Raw genomic sequence first — 9,248 nt, forward strand, 5'->3', positions numbered from 1 at the left:
AAGAATTTCTATGGAAAGACCGAGCAATCTCTGCATTAAAGCAATGACATTTCAGGCAGAGAGGAGGAACACAGATCTCGAACACTGAGGTCTTTTATTGGCTCTCTGTCTTTACTCTGAACCTGTAAGCACAGGATTCAGAATAGGCCCAGGCCTGGTGGGAGAGCCTTCCGTTCCTCCTGAGCCCAGTTACGCACCTCTCTGCACTTGCTTGCGAGTCCAGAGGCAAAGACATGAAGCTACATGCCTCCATCCACTCAGCCTTTACAGAAGCTAGTGTATAATGTCTATTGGGTGACTGTCACTGCCAAATGCATCTGTGGCTCAGGGCTAAGCGGGTGGTGACCCCAGTCCTATACCCAGAGCATATTCCTGGAAAACGGTGGTGTGGGCTCCTGTAGCCCCCCGCAGGGCTAGGCTATCCTGAGCAGCCGCCCCTTCGTGATAGCCACACCCTCAAGCGGGTTTCTTGTACTGACTTGCTGAACCTCACCATTGTTCTGGGAGCAGAAATCTCACCTGGAGAGGGTGTTCAGCACCTGGAAAACGAAAATACTCGACCAAGAAGAAGTGCTCCAGCACCGTTCCTAGGACGATACCATGACTATGCTGCGGCTAAGCGGTGGGGAGGAGTTTTCACAAAGCAAACAGATTTGGTTTTAATCCCGAGTTGCCTGGTGCTACTTGTATCGCTGCAGATACGATCATCACCCCTGAGCCTCGCTGATGTGCTCTGACAGCAGCGATGCCACTTAATCAGATTTCGCAGTACAGTTCTGATCTAGTTCACAGCTCCTGAGTGCTTCTCTATCGCGCGGCGATTAGCATACTGTCTGGCACACGGCGAGTTCTCAGCCAGCGATGGGAAATGAATCAAGTGCGCCAGTCCAGGCTGGATCCCACGAGACTGTTCCATCGCTGTTTAAGTTCTTAAGTTGTAAGTGACAGAAACCTGCTTGTACGAGCTTAAGCTGTCACGTCTTGAAGACTGATTGCAAGTGCCCAGGGCTGATTCACAGGCTACCGCGGGACTATAGTAAGGAACTGGAAAGCGGTGTGGGAATTCTGGGACCCCAGTAGCACTCTCTGTTTACTCTGCCCCAACTCTGCTTCAATGTACACCCTCTACCCCTCACCCCTTCCTGCAGATCAGTAGTATCTGCTCTTCTGGCCAGTGCAGGGTGATTCCCTGTTCCTCAAGCTCATTGCCATTCTAGTGACCACCTTAAAGGGAACTGGACTTGTCCTGCTTCCTGGAAGAGATGTGATTGGCCTGGTTAGAGGTGGGAGTTGACTTCTGATCCAGCCAGCTGAAACTGAATGGCTAGAGTCTTACAGTAAATATTACCGACCCATGGGATTTGGGCTGCCAGGAAGTGAGGGGTGATAGCCATTGTCAACAAGTGGTTATAGACCTAAGGACAAGGCTTTTTTTTTCTATTATTTCACAAAGCAGTTGATACTAATAATAAGATTTTGTTATATGTCAATAGAGAGAAAATATTAGAATCAGTTTCAGGAATGGGAAACAAACCTTTTAGAAGAGATCCGTAAAAGGGTAAGGATGTGTGGGGTGATTGTTTTATATGCTTCATTTATTCGGAAGACACAGGGTTAGGGGGGGTTGAAGAACTAGACCAATTCAGCTTAGTGACTGAGGTGACCACATTGTGCTTGATAAGGTAAACAGATAGGCAAATATATTTGGCAAGGAACAAGAAATGGTTCAGGCTGTACAAAGTCGGAAAACAAGAGCGGAGCATGGAAATATGTGACTTAGAGTTAAAGATCTAAGACATTGCAGAAGGTGTTTCCAGCTTTGGGTTATTCAGAGAGCCATCAAACACGGATCTTGGGCACTGCCTACCTTTGAGATTCTTTCATTTATTGGTTCAGTCAGTTGACATCTATTTCGGATTGCACTAGGGTTGTGGTAGTAAACTTTCTTCTACAGATCTTGCATTATGTTTCTCTCCTTACTGTGTGGCTTTGCAAGAGAAAATAAATGAAATGTTCTTAGAGTCCCACTTAGTCTCAGTTTTCCTGCAAGCAGGCATCATTTTAGGGAACTAACCATGACTTGAAGAAAGTAGAGTTGTTTTCCTGGAAGTTTTGAAAAACAGATGTGGGTTCCAATCGACTGGAGGTCACGCTTACCTTGACTCTAACTCCCCAGCCCTGTTGGTGTCTACCAGGCAATTCCCCCACCTAGAAGGAGCAGGAAAGAGGTTAGGAGAGTCAGCAGTATTTGAACCCCTCTACTTGTTGGTCCCAATCAATATAGTCACTCTTCTGGGGTTGAGAATAGACTAAATAGGATTCTTCCATTTGTTGGTGGTATATAATCCCAACAATTGCTGATTCCTTAGTTTTTGAGAGTTATAATCACAAATGTATATCTTCCAGGCAGATTGATATTTATGTCTTTGGTTGGTATAATCTGAGTTACTAGAGCAGACCTGACTCTCAGTTAGTGGCTGCCAACCATCTCTTTTTTTGGGGGAGTTCAATTCAATCAGTCATTTTGTTTATCCACAAATACCACTTTTTTCATTCATTTAGTATTTTCACTTAAAATGTTATAAAAATGTTTTTATTTTGGTTTTATACACCTAAGTGTTTTGCTTGCATGTATGCATGTGCACCACATATGTGCCTGGTATCCATGGAGGCCACATGAAGAGGTCAGATCCTCTGGAACTGAAGTTATAGATAGCTGTGAGTCACCATATGGATGCTGGAGACTGAAACTTTCTCCACAAAATCAGCATGTACTCTTAATCACAGAACCATCTCTACAGCCAATTTAAGTGTTTTAAAAATCCTGTTTATTTAAATATGTAAGTTTTAAGAAATGAATACACTTCATTATAAAAAGCTTTCAAATAAATAAAAACATCATAGATCAAAATTAACCAGACCAAAATTCTATACTACTCAGTGAACTTCTTTATCATCAGAATGAGCATTTGGAATGGAAGTTGTAAAGCTTCGTATTAAATTTTGCTTTTAGTATCAAACATATTTTATGTATCTATCCACCATCCAAATAAAAAAATCCACAACAGAATTAGAACTAGAAAAACAATGAATTTTAAATCCCCTTTCATAAATAAATATTGTGCTCACACATGCCATGGCATATGTGCGGATGTCCATAGAGTTGGTTCTCTCTCTTTCTACCACGTGTGCCCTGTGGATCAAGCTTAGGTCATCAGACTTAGTGACAAGCACCTTTGCCTGCTGATCCATTATGCTGGCCCTCATTGTCTTCTAAACACCAGGCTTTGATCTGTGCACTGGGGATACCATGGTGATTAAAAGTAGTAAAACTTACGTTCTAGTAGCCATATTTGTTATTCTCTGAAGACATGAGTGAACCAACTGATAAAACGAGATTACCAAAGCATTTTTAGCTGCCTAGACTGGCCGAAGTTGGGTCTCGGAGTACCTGTGCCAGTTTGTGTTTTCCGTTTGACACGTACTGGTATCATCTTGGAGACCGGCTCATAGGCAACTCAGTGGGAGTGGGTTTTAAACTAATGATTGATGTGGGAGGGCTCAGCCCACTGGGCCAGTGTCATCTTCACTTAGTAGGTGGTCCTGGGAGGTAGGAAAAGGTAGCTAATCACGATCCTGGAGAGCAAGCCAGTAAGTAGTGTTCCTCCTCGGTCTCTGCTTCAGTGCCTGATTCCAGTTTTCTACCTTGAGTGCTTGCCCTGATTTCCCTTCATGAAGGACTGTGACCTGGGAAACATAAGCCAAGTAAAACCTTTCCTCCCCAACTTGTTTTGGTCATGGCGTTTGTCACAGCATAGAAGCCATCACCTGATAAATGGTCTCATCGGTAAGTGCACAGATACATGTGTATTATTTGTGGTTTTTAAGGGTGGTTTTCCTTCTTTCATACAAAGCTCACTTTCAGTATTGAATTTGTTGCTGGCTGGGGCTGATGAGCCAGAAGTGACTGAGTAGAGTTAGGTGGCCTGATATTTCCTGGCTTTTGTTCACACTTAGCAATAAACAGCAATGTGGTCGCCAGTATTTAAGGAAGACTTTGGAACTCTTATACCACTACTGCCGAATATTTCCCATCCATGAACAGAACCCCTCATTTCTGAGTAGAATTTGCCCTGAAGACACATTGACATTTATTTTAGAAACAATCACAGAGTGAAGAGATAGTCTACGGAATGGGGAAAAAAAAACCTATACATTAGTCAGGTGATCATTAATACCTAGAATATAGAAAGAACTTCAGAAATTAAACACCCTGAAATTAAAATGATCCAATCAGTAAATGGGTTGATGAACCACATAGATAGTACTCAAGGAAGAAATACAAATGACAAATGAATATTTAAAATGTTCAACATCTTTAGCTATCAAGAAAATTCAAATAAAAACTGCTTGGAGGTTCAATATCACACTTCATAGCGACAGTCACCAGGAAAATGGATGACAATGAGGGTAAGGATGCGGGGAAAGAGGGACTTTTATACAGTAATGATGAGAATGTAAGTGATACGGTCACTATTGCAAGTTAGTGTGGAGCTTCTTCCAAAAACCAAACTAGAACCACTTCTGGCTGTGTACCCAAAGGACTGAGTCAGCAAAGCAGAGATACTTGCTCCTCCTTGATTGTTAATGTACCATTCTAAGTAGATGTGCAGCCATCCTAGATGTCACAGAAAGATGAGTGGATAACGAGTATGTGGCATGTATATACAATCAGATTTTATACATCCATGAAGAAAAGCAGAAGCATGGCATTTATGGGATGGTGGGTGGACCCAGAAATGACGTTAAAGTAAAAAAGGCAGACGCAGAAAGACAAAAGCTGCATGTTTGCTCTCAGATAGAGAAGTGATTTTAAAATTATATATGTCTATATTTGTATATGTGTGCAGATCATGAGAGGGCAGGGACGAATCTTAAGTGGAGGAGGGAAAGAAGAGGTAGAAAACCAGAAGGATATATTTTATAAGAAAGCAGAAGTAAGCTTGTTAGGGTGAGGATAAAAGAGCCAGCTGAGATGGAACAGGACAGTTGAAAGAGGACTCAGCTCGAATAGTGTGATCACACACACACACACGTTTGAAAAGGCCACTATTTTGTACATGAATTTAAAACAATAATAATAAGAAAAGAATAATCAGCCCAGAGGAGCACACCTAGGGAATCACGGAGGAAGGTGTCTGTGGCAAGAAAGGAACCGTAAACTGCTCTCGACAGGCTTGCCATGGTAAATCCTGATTTTCAGTTGCTCGGATTTAGAATCCTGGGGTGTATCACTTCACATTCCCTCCTGCATGCTAGGAGTGCTCCCGTTTCTCAGAAGCTCCAACACGGACAGACCTTTCGCTGCTTCCTGACTGGTTGCTAGCTGGGCTGTCCTGGTGGTGGGAAGAGGCATCTCCCTGTGGTTTTGATTTGCATTTCTCTGATGACTAACGCTGTTACAGATCTCTTCAGGTGTTTATTGGCCACTTGTATATCTTCTTTGGAGAAGGGCTTATTCTGATTCCTTGTTGATTTTTAATTGAGATATAGTCTACTGTAAGACAGCTTTACAAGTTTGAGTCTAAGTCTCCAATTGGACACACCATCTGCAAATGCCTTCTCCTGCTTTCTGATCGTCTTGACACTCCTTGATAGTGTCTTTTTAAGAATACAGGTTTTTAGTTTTGATGAGGTAAATTTATCTGTATTTTTCTTTTGTCACTTGGATTTTTAAAATGTGAATTCTAAGATGCTGTTAGTAGATATCAGGCAAAGAAGATTTTCTATAAATTTTTATTTTTTGTATTTTAATCCTTATATTTAAGCCTTTGACCCTTTTTTAATTAAGGGTCCCCTATATTCTTTTCCATGTGGTTTTGTAGTTAACTTAGCATTTTATTCAAAAGATGATTCTGATTCCATTGAACAACCTTGCTTTCCTTGCCACACATGGGTTGGCTACAGATACACAGGTCTAGTTCTCCTCACTCAGCTCCAACCTGTTGGTACAATCTATTCTCCCAGCATACCCTGTCTTGATTACTATTATTTTATAGCTGGTTTTGAAATTTATAAGTATGACTCTGACTTTTCTAAAGGTTTGACTTGGACTGTTGTAATTATATATGAGGGTTTTTTTTTTTGCTTTTTGTTTTTTGTTTTTCTCAAAAAACCAAAAAAAAAAAAAAAAAAGAAAGAAAGAAAAAAGAAGAAAAAAAAAAAAAAGGAACTAGCTCTTGTAAGCCAGGCTGGCCTTGAACTCACAGAGATCTGCCTGCCTTTGTCTCTGCCTCCAGAGTGCTGGGATTAAAGGCGTGCGCCATCACCGCCTGGCTATATGAGTTTTAAAAACAATTCTGATGGAGATGGTATTAAATTTGTGAATGAGTATTACCATCTAAACAAGATTGTCTCCCCATGCACAAGTACAATCCTTTTCCTTCATTTTATATCTTCCTTCATTAATATCTTGTAGTTTTTAAGAGTTTAAGTTTTAGGCTGCGCAGTGGTGGCATATGCATTTGGGAGGCAGAGGTGGGTGGGTCTCTGTGAGTTCGAGGCCAACCTGGTCTACAAGAGCTAGTTCCAGGACAGGTTCCAAAGCTACAGTGAAACCCTATCTCAAAAACCAAAACCAAAACCCAAACCAAAACAAACAAAAAAGAGTGTAAGTTTTGTGCTTCTTTTGGTTTGGTTTATCCCTAAACATTTTACAATTTAGATTCCTTAATGTCTTTGATTCTTCCACAGAAGTCTATAGAAGTAGACTTTTGTGTATATTGATCTTGTATCTTGTTACCTTGGTAACTGAACCACTTGTTATAAATTGTAATTTATATTTAGTGGATTTCTGAGCATTTCCCATGTTTAAGATCATGCCATCTAACAGCAGAGGTAGTTTTGCTTCCTTCTGAGCTGAAGACCTCCATTTCTAACTTCCTTGCCTAGGGCCTCTAGAACAGTGAGAAGAAATGATGAAGGGAGGCATCCTTGTGGCCCTGATCTCAGAGAGGAGGCACTGGTCCTCCCTGCTCGGTGTTGCACTGGCTTTGGGATGTTAGATGGAGGCAACTTTTTCTACCCTTACTTTTACTTTTAATTCCTGAAGGTATGTTGAATTCTGTAAAATGCTTTTTCTCCCTGTATTATTGAGGAGACCATCATGGCTTTATGTCTTTTATTCTACTATATTGATTTTGAGGCCATAGATTATTGCATTAATTTTTATTCATATGTGATTAACAAATTTTGCACATATTAAGGTATGTTTGGAGACGAACTTTGGCCTCACCATGTGGGCTGGGCATACAGGCTGTGGTGTGGCTCTTTCCGAGGAAGAATCCCCACCTTGGTTTCCAACTGCCCTTCTCTGGTTCCCTTTTCGGAGCCCACACGGTTCTTGACATCAGTCAAGTCCAAACTTACACCTCCAGTCAGGTAGACGAGCTTCGGGTTAATTAGGGGCCTCAGTCAATTTAGTTCATGGGCTGTAATTACGCGCACCTAAGACCTGCAATTTCTGTTTTAATTAAAATAAACAGTGTGGAGGGGCTGACATCACATCGGGGCAACTGGTGTGCGAGGATTGGTAATTACACCGAGGCAGGGTTTCTTGCTGTGGTATAGTCTGTTGGGATCCATGGTGGAGCACTGGGCATGACCGTCCTGGTGAATGCTAATTACCCCGCCGCCAGCCACAGCTCAAACCAGACAGGTTGGTTAGTGGTGCTGATGACATTAGAACATGCTCCTTTCAAGTTAGAACTGAGCTATGACCCGTGGGGCATGGCTGCATTTACATATATGATGTCCCTCTAAATGTGTTTAGCTGCCACAAGCTTCTGTGTACACACTTGATGATAGAAAACAATTCTCACTTTAACTGCGTGTTTTAGGACTCCTCTTGGGGAGGCTGTTGCCCGTGCTCGGGAAACTAATAGCTCATCTGGGAAAGGTAGCACACATCTTGACTAGTCAGCCCTAGAAGTCAAGGAATCTGGGGGATGAGGTGGAACAGAGAGAAGGAAGGGGCGGAGGGAGGTGGACGATGCAGAGAGCGGAGTGGGAGAGTCAAGGCTGAGGGTAGGCGCCACTGACACGCGACACCTCGGCCAAGGTGGCTAGAGGAAGTGTTAAAACAACATATTTAATGCATAGTTTAAAACTGTTTGCTTTGTATGATGTCAACACCCCCTCCCCACCCCCGGCATTGCAAGCTGTCAGTTACGTTATTAACACACACCCATGTTCTCTGATCAGTTTTTCTTGTACGTGGGGTGCTGATCTAGGCAGGGTTGGCGTTTATATTTGAGAAGGCAGGTAGGAAGGACATCACACAGAAATGAAAAACGGAGTATAGGAAGCAGGGAACCAGAAGTGGCCCCAGATTATACGTCTCTGGGAACTTTCAGACATCTAGAGCCGAGAGGAGGCTTAGCACAGGATAGGAGAGATGGCCCGTCATTTTTTAGGAAATAAATCTTGGTATGGTACTCAGTTGCTTGGAACCTCCTGCCAGCTTCCCGTTGTTACTGGGGGTAAACTATATGCTAATTTAGAGATCATAATTGGCTGTATTACCTCCAGAGATATTTCATCCTAATCCCCCAAAACCTGTAAATATTGCTTGTGTTTCTCTTTTGAAAAAAGAAAAGGAATAAAGAGTCTTTGCAGATGTAGTTAAGGATTTGGGATGGGAGACTGGATCATCTGGGTCAGCACTAAATACCATCACATGCCCTTGTGGAGGGAGATGATACCAAACAGAGAGAGAACAGACAGAAGGGGAGAAGTCATGTGGCACACAGGCAGGGATTAGAGACACACAGCGGGGTAGGGGGATGGCACTACCTACGTCCAAGCTCAGGGAAGCCAAGAACAGGGCTTCCTCTAGGAACTATGGAGGGCGATGGCTCATCTAACACCATGCTGTAGAGCCAGTGAAGATGGCCATGGTATTTTGTCTCTGGACACAAGAGGACTTAAGTTTCTGTTGTTTGAGAAACTAACAGACAACTTCACTAGATCTTCAGAACTGGCCACTGTTTGGTGGACCTTCCTTTCTCATCCAACACATGACTGGTCTCTTCTAGCCTATAGAGACACAGCCAGCTAGTATCCAGACAAGGAAACTTAATATACAGGGTAGCCATGACTCCTTGAGCTGGGCTAAGCTGGTGTCCCAGTAAGTGTTCTGCTTGGCACCATTCCAAGCTGGTTCATAGCCTCAGGCAGAGGTGGCCTGG

Source organism: Alexandromys fortis, unplaced genomic scaffold, assembly GCF_014885135.2.
Source record: "Alexandromys fortis isolate MF-2015 unplaced genomic scaffold, M_Fortis_MF-2015_v1.1 scaffold_27, whole genome shotgun sequence".
NCBI lineage: Eukaryota > Metazoa > Chordata > Mammalia > Rodentia > Cricetidae > Alexandromys > Alexandromys fortis.